Genomic DNA, 14479 nt, shown 5'->3' with positions numbered 1-14479 from the left:
AACTGTAACTCAGTAAAATGGTTGCATGTTTCGTTTATATTTATGTTTAGTGTAGTTCAGGGCTCCAACCAAATTGTGAAACTGGAGGTCCCCAAAGAGAGCTTTGAAAACCACTTCCGTAGTCAATGAGTTTTACCACCTCCACCGCAATAGCCCAGGCCTTGGACAGAGTTGGGTCTCCCCCAACTCTTTCTCACACCGGGCTGCTACACGGATGCCAATTAGCAATACACAACCAGGTTGGTGTTCAGTACGCATGAAAGGACAAAAATGGTAAAAACGGGAAGGTACTATCTGGACTCGCCCAATAAGATACACTTTATTCCCTTTTCTGTTGCAAACGTTTTTACACTGTCTTCCCTAATGAACAAGAACCGGCTCACCAATCACAACAGAAGGCACAACTTGATAAACATTTCCCAAAATGGTGACCGTGAAAAGATCGATGTTCCTGGCACAAGCTCTATGAATATGTTGTGGAGCAGTTGGGATCTCCCCGGTGGCAGCGCTGCAGGCAGAGTTGGGAGAGATTTTTTTTTTTCACCTTTATTTAACCAGGTAGGCTAGTTGAGAACAAGTTCTCATTTGCAACTGCGACCTGGCCAAGATAAAGCTTAGCAGTGTGAACAGACAACACAGAGTTACACATGGAGTAAACAATTAACAAGTCAATAACACAGTACAAAAAAAGGGGAGTCTATATACATTGTGTGCAAAAGGCATGAGGAGGTAGGCGAATAATTACAATTTTGCAGATTAACACTGGAGTGATAACTGACAACAGATGGACATGTACAGGTAGAGATACTGGTGTGCAAAAGAGCAGAAAAGTAAATAAATAAAAACAGTGTGGGGATGAGGTAGGTGAAAATGGGTGGGCTATTTACCAATAGACTATGTACAGCTGCAGCGATCGGTTAGCTGCTCAGATAGCACATGTTTGAAGTTGGTGAGGGAGATGAAAGTCTCCAACTTCAGGGATTTTTGCAATTCGTTCCAGTCACAGGCAGCAGAGTACTGGAACGAAAGGCGGCCAAATGAGGTGTTGGCTTTAGAGATGATCAGTGAGATACACCTGCTGGAGCGCGTGCTACGGATGGGTGTTGCCATCGTGACCAGTGAACTGAGATAAGGCGGAGCTTTACCTAGCATGGACTTGTAGATGACCTGGAGCCAGTGGGTCTGGCGACGAATATGTAGCGAGGGCCAGCCGACTAGAGCATACAAGTCGCAGTGGTGGGTGGTATAAGGTGCTTTAGTGACAAAACGGATGGCACTGTGATAAACTGCATCCAGTTTGCTGAGTAGAGTGTTGGAGGCAATTTTGTAGATGACATCGCCGAAGTCGAGGATCGGTAGGATAGTCAGTTTTACTAGGGTAAGTTTGGCGGCGTGAGTGAAGGAGGCTTTGTTGCGGAATAGAAAGCCGACTCTTGATTTGATTTTCGATTGGAGATGTTTGATATGAGTCTGGAAGGAGAGTTTACAGTCTAGCCAGACACCTAGGTACTTATAGGTGTCCACATATTCAAGGTCGGAACCATCCAGGGTGGTGATGCTCGTCGGGCATGCGGGTGCAGGCAGCGATCGGTTGAAAAGCATGCATTTGGTTTTACTAGCGTTTAAGAGCAGTTGGAGGCCACGGAAGGAGTGTTGTATGGCATTGAAGCTCGTTTGGAGGTTAGATAGCACAGTGTCCAAGGACGGGCCGGAAGTATATAGAATGGTGTCGTCTGCGTAGAGGTGGATCAGGGAATCGCCCGCAGCAAGAGCAACATCATTGATATATACAGAGAAAAGAGTCGGCCCGAGAATTGAACCCTGTGGCACCCCCATAGAGACTGCCAGAGGACCGGACAGCATGCCCTCCGATTTGACACACTGAACTCTGTCTGCAAAGTAATTGGTGAACCAGGCAAGGCAGTCATCCGAAAAACCGAGGCTACTGAGTCTGCCGATAAGAATATGAAGATTGACAGAGTCGAAAGCCTTGGCAAGGTTGATGAAGACGGCTGCACAGTACTGTCTTTTATCGATGGCGGTTATGATATCGTTTAGTACCTTGAGTGTGGCTGAGGTGCACCCGTGACCGGCTCGGAAACCAGATTGCACAGCGGAGAAGGTACGGTGGGATTTGAGATGGTCAGTGACCTGTTTGTTGACTTGGCTTTCGAAGACCTTAGATAGGCAGGGCAGGATGGATATAGGTCTGTAACAGTTTGGGTCCAGGGTGTCTCCCCCTTTGAAGAGGGGGATGACTGCGGCAGCTTTCCAATCCTTGGGGATCTCAGACGATATGAAAGAGAGGTTGAACAGGCTGGTAATAGGGGTTGCGACAATGGCGGCGGATAGTTTCAGAAATAGAGGGTCCAGATTGTCAAGCCCAGCTGATTTGTACGGGTCCAGGTTTTGCAGCTCTTTCAGAACATCTGCTATCTGGATTTGGGTAAAGGAGAACCTGGAAGGGCTTGGGCAAGAAGCTGAGGTGGGGGCGGAGCTGTTGGCTGAGGTTGGAGTAGCCAGGCGGAAGGCATGGCCAGCCGTTGAGAAATGCTTGTTGAAGTTTTCGATAATCATGGATTTATCGGTGGTGACCATGTTACCTAGCCTCAGTGCAGTGGGCAGCTGGGAGGAGGTGCTCTTGTTCTCCATGGACTTCACAGTGTCCCAGAACTTTTTGGGAGTTGGAGCTACAGGATGCAAACTTCTGCCTGAAGAAGCTGGCCTTAGCTTTCCTGACTGACTGCGTGTATTGGTTCCTGACTTCCCTGAACAGTTAAAGTTAAAGTTAAGACAACAACTAACCAACAACTAACCATGACATATTGGGTTATCCAAGAGTTCTGGCCAGGTGTCCGGTTGGTGTATGCCATTCCGTAAACCAAGGATAACACTTTGCGGAAGAACTGACAGTAACGTGTGTAGAACCGTAAGAAACATTTTTGTCTGCACTGAGGTGAGTAGCTAGCTAGTGCATTTGCTAGCCTAGATATACACTACATCACCAAAAGTTTGTGGACACCTCTTCAAGTTAGTGTATTTAGCTATTTCAGCCACACCCGTTGCTGACAGGTGTATAAGATCGAGTGCATAGCCATGCAATCTCCATAGACAAACATTGGCAGTAGAATGGCCCATACAGAAGAGCTCAGTGACATGCAACAACGGGATCAGCCTCAAAGTGGTAGGCCACACAAGCTCACAGAACGGGACCGCTGAGTGCTGATATGCATAGCGTGTGAAAATCGTCTGTCCTCGGTTGCAACACTCAATACCAAGTTCCAAACTGCCTCTGGAAGCATCGTCAGCACAATAACTGTTTGTCGGGAGCTTCTTGAAATGGGTATTCATGGCCGAACAGCCACACACAAGCCTAATATCACCATGCGCAATTCCAAGCGTCGGCTGGAGTAGTGTAAAGCTCACCGCCATTGAACACTGGAGCATTGGAAACGCGTTCTCTGGAGTGATTAATCACACTTCCCCATCTGGCAGTCCAACGGACAAATCTGTGTTTGGGGGATGCCAGGAGAATACTACCTGCTGCAATGCATAGTGCCATCTGTAAAGTTTGGTGGAGGAGGAATACGGGTCTGGGGCTATTTTTCATGGTTCGAGCTAGGCCCCTTAGTTCCAGTGAAGGGAAATCTTAACACTACATCATACAATGACATTCTAGATGATGCTGTGCTTCCAACTTTGTGGCAACAGTTTGGAGAAAGCCCTTTTCCTGTTTCAGCATAACAATGCCCCTGTGCACAAAGTGAGGTCCATACAGAAACCCTATCAAACACCTTCGGGATTAATTGGAACGGCGACTGCAAGCCAGACCTAATCGTTTGGCTGAATGGAAGCAAGTCCCCGCAGCAATGTTCCAACATATAGTGGAAACCTCTTCCCAGAAGAGTGGACGCTGTTATAGCAGCAAAGGTGGGATCAACTCCATATTAATGCCCATGATTTTGGAATGACTTGAGGGAGAGCCAACAGTGGGATACCCTCCCTGACCCAGTGCCTTTCGATCCTCAAGGTATACTTGTCATAGGGAAGAGAATGATAATGCCCAATGACAGAGAGGGAAGTCATTACATCTCAAAAAGCACAAGAAAGAGGATTTCGACAGCCACCATCTCAGATTGTTCTGAAATTGCTTCTGTAGTTAAAAATTGTTAAGATTAGCATTCCTAGTCTTATTTATTGCACCCAAATTAGCCCGTGTCATTTACAAGATTCTACATCTAACAATGAATAAGACATGGAGAATCCAATGAACTGATCATAAGCCACCAACGGACCCCACACACCCCACGCCAATCCCACCCCAACATCCAGTATACAGTATCAGTTCTCTATGTTTGACAAGTAGTGTGCAGCTGCTGCTTAGACTATTGCTTCTTCATCCTTTGTAATGTATTCCCTGTGAATCTGGTGATGTTTTTTTTCCTTTCAAAGAAATTAGAGAATTGAAGTTGATGCATTATTTACCGTGATAATTAGTGGGAAAGTACCACGTTTTGCCCACTAGACACCACTGTTCCTGCTACTGCCACCACTCTATTTTATCCATGTTGCTGGTCTTTTGTGTTTATTAAATGGATCACAACATTTTCTTTGTAACTTTGGGTAGAAAACCAATAGATTTTGCTCATGATGAAAATGCATTGTATGGTCATCCTCACAATTCAAGCAATTCAGTTTGTCCTTCTCTTAGGCTTAATTTGTGTCCTGGAAACTGTAAATTATTCATTCCGTTCAAAAACAGGTTTGGATTGTGACTAAAATGTTGTGACTAAAACAGCAACATTTAGTGGGCAAAATCTGGTACTTTCACACTAAGTTATGGTAAATTCCATGTCAAATTTCTCTGAACAAGGGGAAAAAAACATCAACATATTCACAGGTAACATATATCAAAGAGTGAAGAACAATACTCCAAGCTCAATACTACTTATCAAACATGGAGATCTGATGCTGTAGACTGGTTGTTGGGGTGGGATTGCTGTGGAGTGTGGGGGTCCATGGGTGACTTTCAACAATGTTTTTGGATTCCTCATGTCTTACTCAAGGGTAGGAAGAATTTTGGTCCAAATCGGTAATTGGGTACTGTATTTGTTGAATATTATGTGAATCCTATAAATAAAAATGGTCCATTTGGGTGCAGAAAATTAGCCTAATTTCTCAGATATCAAATACAATTAAAAAAAAAAAAATCAGGAATGCTAATCTTATCTGTTTCGAACATAAGAAACGATTTCAGAACAATCTGAGATTTTGGGTGAAATAACATGGAATGACCCACAGGTTAGTTATTTGCAATATACTAATTCCTATTAAACAACTGAAGAAACCGGGGCAGTTGTTGCTCAATATGCGATAATGTGACCAGAAAACATTGTAAACAACAGCCAACTTCCGGGACATAGACATGTCTGACATGGACATAAAGCTTATGTTCTTGTTAATCTAACAGCAGTGTTGAATATACAGTAGCTATTACAGCAAAATAATGCCATGCTATTGTTTGATGACGACAAAATACTTTTATCACTGTTTGATACATATCCCTCTGAAGGTAAATAATGTACTAACATTCAGTAATCTTGCTCTGATTTGTCACCTTGAGGGTCCCATAGATAAAATGTAGTGTAGATTTGTTTAAAAAAATACATTTCTATATTCAATTGTAGGAACTGGTTCTACAGTTTGAACCCATTGCTGGCTCCACACCCACCCCGCCCGGTCATCTAGATGTGTGAAGGTTAGTGTCTTTTCTGTAGCGAAGCTAATTATCTATCATGAATGACATTCCTGGGAGTGTGTACAGTCATGGCCAAAAGTTTTGAGAATGACACAAATATTAATTCCACAGTTTGCTGCTTCAGTGTCTTTAGATATTTTTGTCAGATGTTAATATAGAATACTGAAGTATAATTACAAGCATTTCATAAGTGTCAAAGGCTTTTATTGACAATTACATGAAGTTGATGAAAAGAGTCTATATTTGCAGTGTTGACCCTTCTTTTTCAAGACCTCTGCAATCCGCCCTGGCATGCTGTCAATTAACTTCTGGGCCACATTCCTAACTGATGGCAGCCCATTCTTGCACAATCAATGCTTGGAGTTTGTCAGAATTTGTGAGGTTTTGTTTGTTCGCCTGCCTCTTGAGGCTTGACCACAAGTCCTCAATGGGATTAAGGTCTGGGGAGTTTCCTGGCCATGGACCCAAAATATTGATGTTTTGTTCCCTGAGCCACTTAGTTATCACTTTTGCCTTATGGCAAGGTGCTCCATCATGCTGGAAAAGGCATTGTTTGTAACCAAACCTTTCCTGGATGGTTGGGAGAAGTTGCTCTCGGAGGATGTATTGGTACCATTCTTTATTCATGGCTGTGTTCTTAGGCAAAATTGTGAGTGAGCCCACTCTCTTGGCTGAGAAGCAACCAGCATCCCAGGATACTTTACTGTTGGCATGACACAGGACTGATGGTAGCGCTCACCTTGTCTTCTCCAGACAAGCTTATTTTCGGATGCACCAAACAATTGGAAAGGGGATTCATCAGAGAAAATGACTTTACCCCAGTCCTCAGCAGTCCAATCCCTGTCCCTTTTGCAGAATATCAGTCTCTCCCTGATGTTTTTCCTGGAGAGAAGTGGCTTCTTTGCTGCCCTTCTTGACACCAGGCCATCCTCCAAAATTCTTCGCCTCACTGTGCGTGCAGATGCACTCACACCTGCCTGATGCCATTCCTGAGCAAGCTCTGTACTGGTGGTGCCCCGATCCTGCAGCTGAATCAACTTTAGGAGATGGTCCTGGCGCTTGCTGGACTTTCTTGGGCGCCCTGAAGCCTTCTTCACAACAATTGAACCGCTCTCCTTGAAGTTCTTGATGATCCAATAAATGGTTGATTTAGGTGCAACCTTACTGGCAGCAATATCCTTGCCTGTGAAGCCTTTTTTAAGCAAAGCAATGATGACGGCACGTGTTTCCTTCCAGGTAACTATGGTTGACAGAGGAAGAACAATGATTCCAAGCACCGCCCTACTTTTGAAGCTTCCAGTTTGTTATTTGAACTCAAACAGCATGACAGAGTGATCTCCAGCCTTGTCCTCGTCAACACTCACACCTGTGTTAATTAGAGAGTCACTGACATGATGTCAGCTGGTCTTTTTGAGGCAGGGCTGAAATGCAGTGGAAATGTTTTTTGGGGATTCAGTTCATTTGCATGGCAATGAGGGACTTTGCAATTAATTGCAATTCATCTGATCACTCTTCATAACATTCTGGAGTATATGCAAATTGCCATCATACAAACTGAGGCAGCAGACTTTGTGAAAATAAATATTTGTGTCATTCTCAAAAATTTGACCACAACTGTAAACTTACATTTTTTATTACAATAGCATTTTTGTATGTTCACTGTAGTTATGTACATGAAAACGTATCAATTGACAAATTCGGCACATTTGGGCAAACTCCTGGCAGACATGAAACAAAATATTGTGTATTGAATCACTTGCCGGAGTTAAATCTCAAAAGTTCCTCTGTTCACATAGACATAATATAGTTCTAAGAACCCCCTATTGTGTTGCATAAAACAACCATTTGATGCAATAACAGTATTATAACATAATCTTGTAATTTCACCACCACACACTGGGAAACTATAATGTCCCAAGGATATCAAAAATGTTCTGCACAATCAGGTCAGTTTATGTAGTTCATATCACAGTATCCCAAATATGATCTGTTGTTCATAGTATCAATGTGATTTCACTAAATCTCAAAAATGTCCATCCTGCTTATAGGCTATTTAGAGCACACCCATAGAATCCTTGTGTCAAAATTATTATTATTATTATTTTTTTGCATTATGTCCTGTAGGATTAACTTGCAGATACATGTTGGAGAGAGACCAAACTTATCAAGGCACAAGGCGAGACCCAGATGTAGACACAGGAGGCAGATGGTTGGAGTCTTACAATGTTTAATATTCCAGAGGGGTAGGCAAGAGAGTGGTCGTGTACAGGCAAAAGGTCAAAACCAGTTCAGAGTCCAATAGGTACCAAAGGGCGGGCAGATAGAAGGTCAGGGCAGGCATGATGATTATACAGGCGGGAAAGTAGTCCAGAGTCAGGCATTGGTCAAAACCGGGAAGACTAGCAAAAGAGGATAGAAAAAAAGTACAGGGAAAAACATGCTGGTTGACTTGACTAAACATACAAGACGAACTGGCACAGAGAGACAGGAAACACAGGGATAAATACACTGGGGAAAATAAGCGACACCAGGAAGGGATGGAGACAATCATATGGGCAGGTGAAACAGATTAGAGCGTGACAATACATTTACATTTAAGTCATTTAGCAGACAATACGAGTGCTCCCAGTATCACAAGCGCTTCATCCGAAGTTCCACTCTGGCCAAAGACCATACTCCTGCCCCACCTGCGGCCAAAGCTTGATGTGCCCCACCTGCTGCAAGGTGATGTCAATCAGCATCTGGTGGTGCATGAAGATGTTCTTCCCTTTGCCTGTGACCAGTGTGGTAAAGGCTTCAAGCGGGCAGGCTGCCTGACCAAGCATCAGAAAGTCCACTCCACAGATTACTTCTTCGTTTGCACTATTTGTGGTTGCACCTTTATAAATGGGAGGCGTCACTCAGGGACTATGTGCAGTTCTACAAGGGAAGCAGGACCTTTGTCTGCCTGGATGAGGGCTGTGGAGGGAGCTTCACCCATCGTTCAACCGACCTGCAGCACTGCCGCACACACAAAACTATGACGCATACTCCTGCCAGTTCTGCAGCCGTGTCTGCTGTTTGCATTCTAATCTGCTGAAGCATGAATACGCACTCTCAACAGCTGGGGGCGATTCCTGCAACTGAGACACATTCTAGAACAACAAAGGACATGAAAAGCTGTGTTCTCCTTGATATGGAATATGACATCAAAAACTATCAGGGACTTAAAAAAAAAATATATATATATATATATATATATATATAAAGATTGTACTTTTTGGAGAAATGTTCTCTGGTCTGATGAAACAAAAATAGAACTGGGGGAGGCTTGCAAGCCGAACAACACCATCCCATTTGTGAAGCACGCGGGTGGCAGAATCATGTTGTGTGGGTGCTTTGCTGCAGGAGGGACTGGTGCACTTCCCAAAATAAGGCCAGCATCACGGAGTCGCCTCTTCACTGTTGACGTTGAGAGTGGTGTTTTGTGGGTACTATTTAAAGTGGCTGCCAGTTGAGGACTTGTGAGGTCTCTGTTTCTGGACACTCTAATGTACTTCTGCACTGGTGCCTCCCACAACTCTTTCTATTCTGGTTAGAGACAGTTTGTGCTGTTCTGTGAGGAGAGTAGTACACCGGGTTGTACGAGGTCTTTAGTTTCTTGGCAATTTCACGCATGGAATAGCTTTAATTTTTCAGAACAAGAATAGACTGATGAGTTTCAGAAGATAGGTCTTTCTGGCCATTTTGAGCCTGTAATCGAACTCACAAATGCTAATGGTCCAGATACTGGAGTCCAGTTTTTTAAAGTCCAGTTTTATTGCTTCTTTAATCAGCACAGTTTCAGCTGTGCTAACATAATTGCAAAAGTTTTTTTTTTTAAATGACAAACTTGGATTAGCTAACACAACATGCCATTGGAACACAGGAGTGATGGTTTCTGATAATGGTCCTCTGTACGCCTATGTAGATATTCCATAAAGAATCTGCAGTTTCCAGCTACAATAGTCATTTACAACATTAACAATGTCTACACTGTATTTCTGATCAATTTTATGTTATTTTAATGGACAATTTTTTGTGTGCTTTTTTTTCAAAAACAAGGACATTTCTAAGTGACCCCAAACTTTTGAACATTAGTGTACATGGGCCCATTGTGTAATGGTTAACAAACATTGAGATGCATAAAGGTCATTCAACTGTCCGGTTACACTTAAACATGACCTACTTTCCCAAATTAGGGTATTGATCCGGGCTACTTGTGTAGAGAATATATCTCATCCCTATCCTTAAGACTGAGACAAATTAAAGGATTGTGCCTTGCTGGCAGACCCATGAACACACAGACAAGAGAGTCCTTAACTTCTGGTGTGGTTATAAACATGGTAGCGGCTCTGTAGATAGGCTGAATAGTGTGTAGGGGTGTTGCATGTTGAAGGGTTTGACCTGGAGTCCACCAAGAGCAGAGGAAGATGGTCGGCTGCCAAACTGAACTCGCTGACACTCATCCAGGTCCCTGAGCTGAGGCCAACATTTGGACGGGGGCGAGGCAGCTAAACCTGGCAAACTGAAACACTTATGGATTTCTAAGATCTTTCACACAGTGAGTCAGATTGCTGCCCCTGATCGCCACACAGATCCAACTCCTGCCCACACAGGCATGCTGATGCCTTTTCAGTCTCACCCAAGAGTGTGGCAGAAAGGAAAATGGTAAACAATCCTGTGGCATATAGTGAAGCTCAACATAACCATAAAAAACACAGCACATACAACCTATGGAATGGTATTCTGATAAGTGTACTTACTGATTGTGTTTTTCTGGCCTTTGCCATCCCTGGATATTGAACAGAATTGAGAGTTGGGCATCTCCGGCGCGGCCCACGCTTGGATTGCGTCCTACCTGACAGGTCGCTCCTACCAGGTGGCGTGGCGAGAATCTGTCTCCTCACCACGCGCTCTCACCACTGGGGTCCCCCAGGGCTCTGTTCTAGGCCCTCTCCTATTCTCGCTATACACCAAGTCACTTGGCTCTGTCATAACCTCACATGGTCTCTCCTATCATTGCTATGCAGACGACACACAATTAATCTTCTCCTTTCCCCCTTCTGATGACCAGGTGGCGAATCGCATCTCTGCATGTCTGGCAGACATATCAGTGTGGATGACGGATCACCACCTCAAGCTGAACCTCGGCAAGACGGAGCTGCTCTTCCTCCCGGGGAAGGACTGCCCGTTCCATGATCTCGCCATCACGGTTGACAACTCCATTGTGTCCTCCTCCCAGAGCGCTAAGAACCTTGGCGTGATCCTGGACAACACCCTGTCATTCTCAACCAACATCATGGCGGTGGCCCGTTCCTGTAGGTTCATGCTCTACAACATCCGCAGAGTACGACCCTGCCTCACACAGGAAGCGGCGCAGGTCCTAATCCAGGCACTTGTCATCTCCCGTCTGGATTACTGCAACTCGCTGTTGGCTGGGCTCCCTGCCTGTGCCATTAAACCCCTACAACTCATCCAGAACGCTGCAGCCCGTCTGGTGTTCAACCTTCCCAAGTTCTCTCACGTCACCAAGCTCCTCCGCTCTTTCCACTGGCTTCCAGTTGAAGCTCGCATCCGCTACAAGACCATGGTGCTTGCCTACGGAGCTGTGAGGGGAACGGCACCGCAGTACCTCCAGGCTCTGATCAGGCCCTACACCCAAACAAGGGCACTGCGTTCATCCACCTCTGGCCTGCTCGCCTCCCTACCACTGAGGAAGTACAGTTCCCGCTCAGCCCAGTCAAAACTGTTCGCTGCTCTGGCCCCCCAATGGTGGAACAAACTCCCTCACGACGCCAGGACAGCAGAGTCAATCACCACCTTCCGGAGACACCTGAAACCCCACCTCTTCAAGGAATACCTAGGATAGGATAAGTAATCCTTCTCACCCCCCCCCCCTTAAATGATTTAGATGCACTATTGTAAGTGGCTGTTCCACTGGATGTCAGAAGGTGTAAGTCGCTCTGGATAAGAGCGTCTGCTAAATGACTTAAATGTAATGTAAATGTAAATGAGATGTGTGTGGCTAGGGGTTATAATTGCAGAGTGTACGTGGAGAAAGTCAAAGTTGCAGGTCCATTGTGATATTCTGAGCGAGCATCTTGGCATCTTAACAAGGCAATTAGAAATGCCAGACGGGGTCATTTTTCTAACTTGATCACTTAGTGCTCTTCTCGACCATTGATGGCCTGATAAATCTTATCCTCGCAAACCTTTCCTACACATCTCTACTGTATGTGATGAGTTTGTGGCATATTTTAGAGATATGATAACAAACATTAGGTTGGTTAGCAGTCAAGCTGGAGACTTATATCTCCCTCACTAACTTCAAGCATCGGCTGTCAGAGCAGCTTACCGATCACTGCAGCTGTACACAGCCCATCTGCAAATAGCCCATCCAACAAATTACCTTCCTCATCCCCATATTTGTTTTTGTTTTTTTTATGCTCTTTTGCACATCCTCATCTGCACATACAGTGGGGCAAAAAAGTATTTAGTCAGCCACCAATTGTGCAAGTTCTCCCACTTAAAAAGATGAGAGAGGCCTGTAATTTTCATCATAGGTACACTTCAACTATGACAGACAAAATGAGGAAAACAAATCCTGAAAATCACATTTGTAGGATTTTTTACACACAAAGGCACTATGGATTTATTTTTCCTGGTTGACACAGACATGCTCAGGAAAGTGATATCACAACTTAAGACTTCTACCTGCCTTCTCGATCCTATCCCCACCATTTTCTTCAAAACAGTTTTTAATTGCATAACTAAAGAAGTGCAAGCTATTGTTAATCACTCTCTGTTCACAGGCACTTTCCCACTGCACTAATAACTGCTATGTTGAAAGAAGAAATGTAATCAAGATTCTTCAGCTCTTAGCAAATTACGGCCAATCTCCAACCTTCCATTCTTAAGCATTCTTGGTGTTCAAACAGCTAAATTACTGCCAACTCTATTTAAAAAAAAATGTTTAAACAAAATATGTCAATCTTGTTTTTGTGCCCACCACAGCACAGACACCCTTAGTTAAAGTGGTAAATGATCTTAGAGCCAACACAGATGTCAAACAGCTCTCTGTCCTTGGATTTAAGTGATGCATTCTACACTGACCATGATGTCCTTCAGGACAGACTGGAGAGGTCGGTTGGCCTTTCTGAGACAGTTCTAAATTGGTTTAGGACCTATTTAACTGGTCAATAGTTCTTTGTCACCCTTGGTGAACATAACTCAAAGAAAATACATATCACACGTGGTGTACTGTTCAGTTTATATATATGTTACCCCTTGGCAGTGCTATCAGAAACCACAGCATTGACTTTCACTGCTTTGCAGACAGTACACAACTTTACATTTCTGTCTCACCAGATGATTTTAGCTCCATGGATAAATTATTAGACTATTAGTGATTTAAATACTTGGATGGCTCACAATTTCCGCCAGCTAAATCAAGACAAGCCTGAGGTACTTATTGTCAGAGCCAAAGCGCACAGAGAGAATCTGGGCAAACCATTTAATTCATGGCAATAAAGATTAAACACCAGGTAAAAAACCTTGGTGTCATTTTAGATTCTGAACTCAATTTCACATTAGGAATGTGTCTAAAATAGCTTTTTTACCACCTGAGGAACATTGGCAAGGTATGGCCGTTTCTATCTCAGGCTGATACAGAGAGACTCATCCATGATTTTGTTACAAGCAGGCTTGACTACTGTAATGTTCTCCTGTCTGGTCTACCCAAGAAAGCCATTGGTCAACTGCAAAACATACAGAATGCTTCAGCTCGGGTACTGACAAAGTCTAGACATTACACTGGTTTTAAGGTCTCTGCACTGGCTGCCTGTGTAACAGTATAACTTTAGACCGTCCCCTCGCCCATACCCAGGCACGAACCAGGGACCCTATGCACACATCAACAACAGTCACCCACGAAGCATCGTTACCCATCGCTCCACAAAAGCCGCGTCCCTTGCAGTGCAAGGGGAATTACTACTTCAAGGTCTCAGAGCAAGTGACGTCACTGATTGAAATGCTATTTAGCGCGCACCACCGCTAACTAAGCTAGCCGTTTCACATCCGTTACACCTGTGAGCTTTAGAAATACTTTAAAGATTATTTTATGGGTTTTAAATCAATCCACAACTGTGCACCCAAATACAAGTTAGACATGATTTTAAGTTATGTACCCAGTTGGTCCCTCAGGTCCTCTGGCACTGGCCTTCTAACTATCACAAAGCCTAGGACCAAGAGGCATGGAGAGGCAGCCTCTTGAACAGCCTGCCAGAGAACCTGAGGGGGGCCAAAACTGTAGCCATATTTAAAAGAGATCTTAAAACACACCTTTTTAGCTTTGCTTTTCCTTAGGGTGCTTTTTAGTCATTCAGTTTTTGTTATTATTAGTTTATTTTATCCTCTTATGTTTGCTGTGTAGTAAATATATAATATAATTTATAATATTTTATTTTCATTGATTTGTATTTGTTTTTTCCTGTGAAGCACATTGCGTTGCATTCCATGTCTGAAATGTTCTGTTTAAATAAAGCTTGATTTAATAATGTAACCTCTCACATAGAAGCCTTCTCCAGGTTGAAAAGTAAAGGAGACACAATCTGCAGTTTATAAATTAAGTACTGCTGCCCCCTAGAGGATTCTGAGGAGAGACTTCCAGGATGTGTTCGAATACCCATACTAACATATTGT

Source organism: Oncorhynchus masou, chromosome 15 (genome assembly GCF_036934945.1).
Source record: "Oncorhynchus masou masou isolate Uvic2021 chromosome 15, UVic_Omas_1.1, whole genome shotgun sequence".
NCBI lineage: Eukaryota > Metazoa > Chordata > Actinopteri > Salmoniformes > Salmonidae > Oncorhynchus > Oncorhynchus masou.
Note: the sequence above shows the minus strand (reverse complement) of the source record.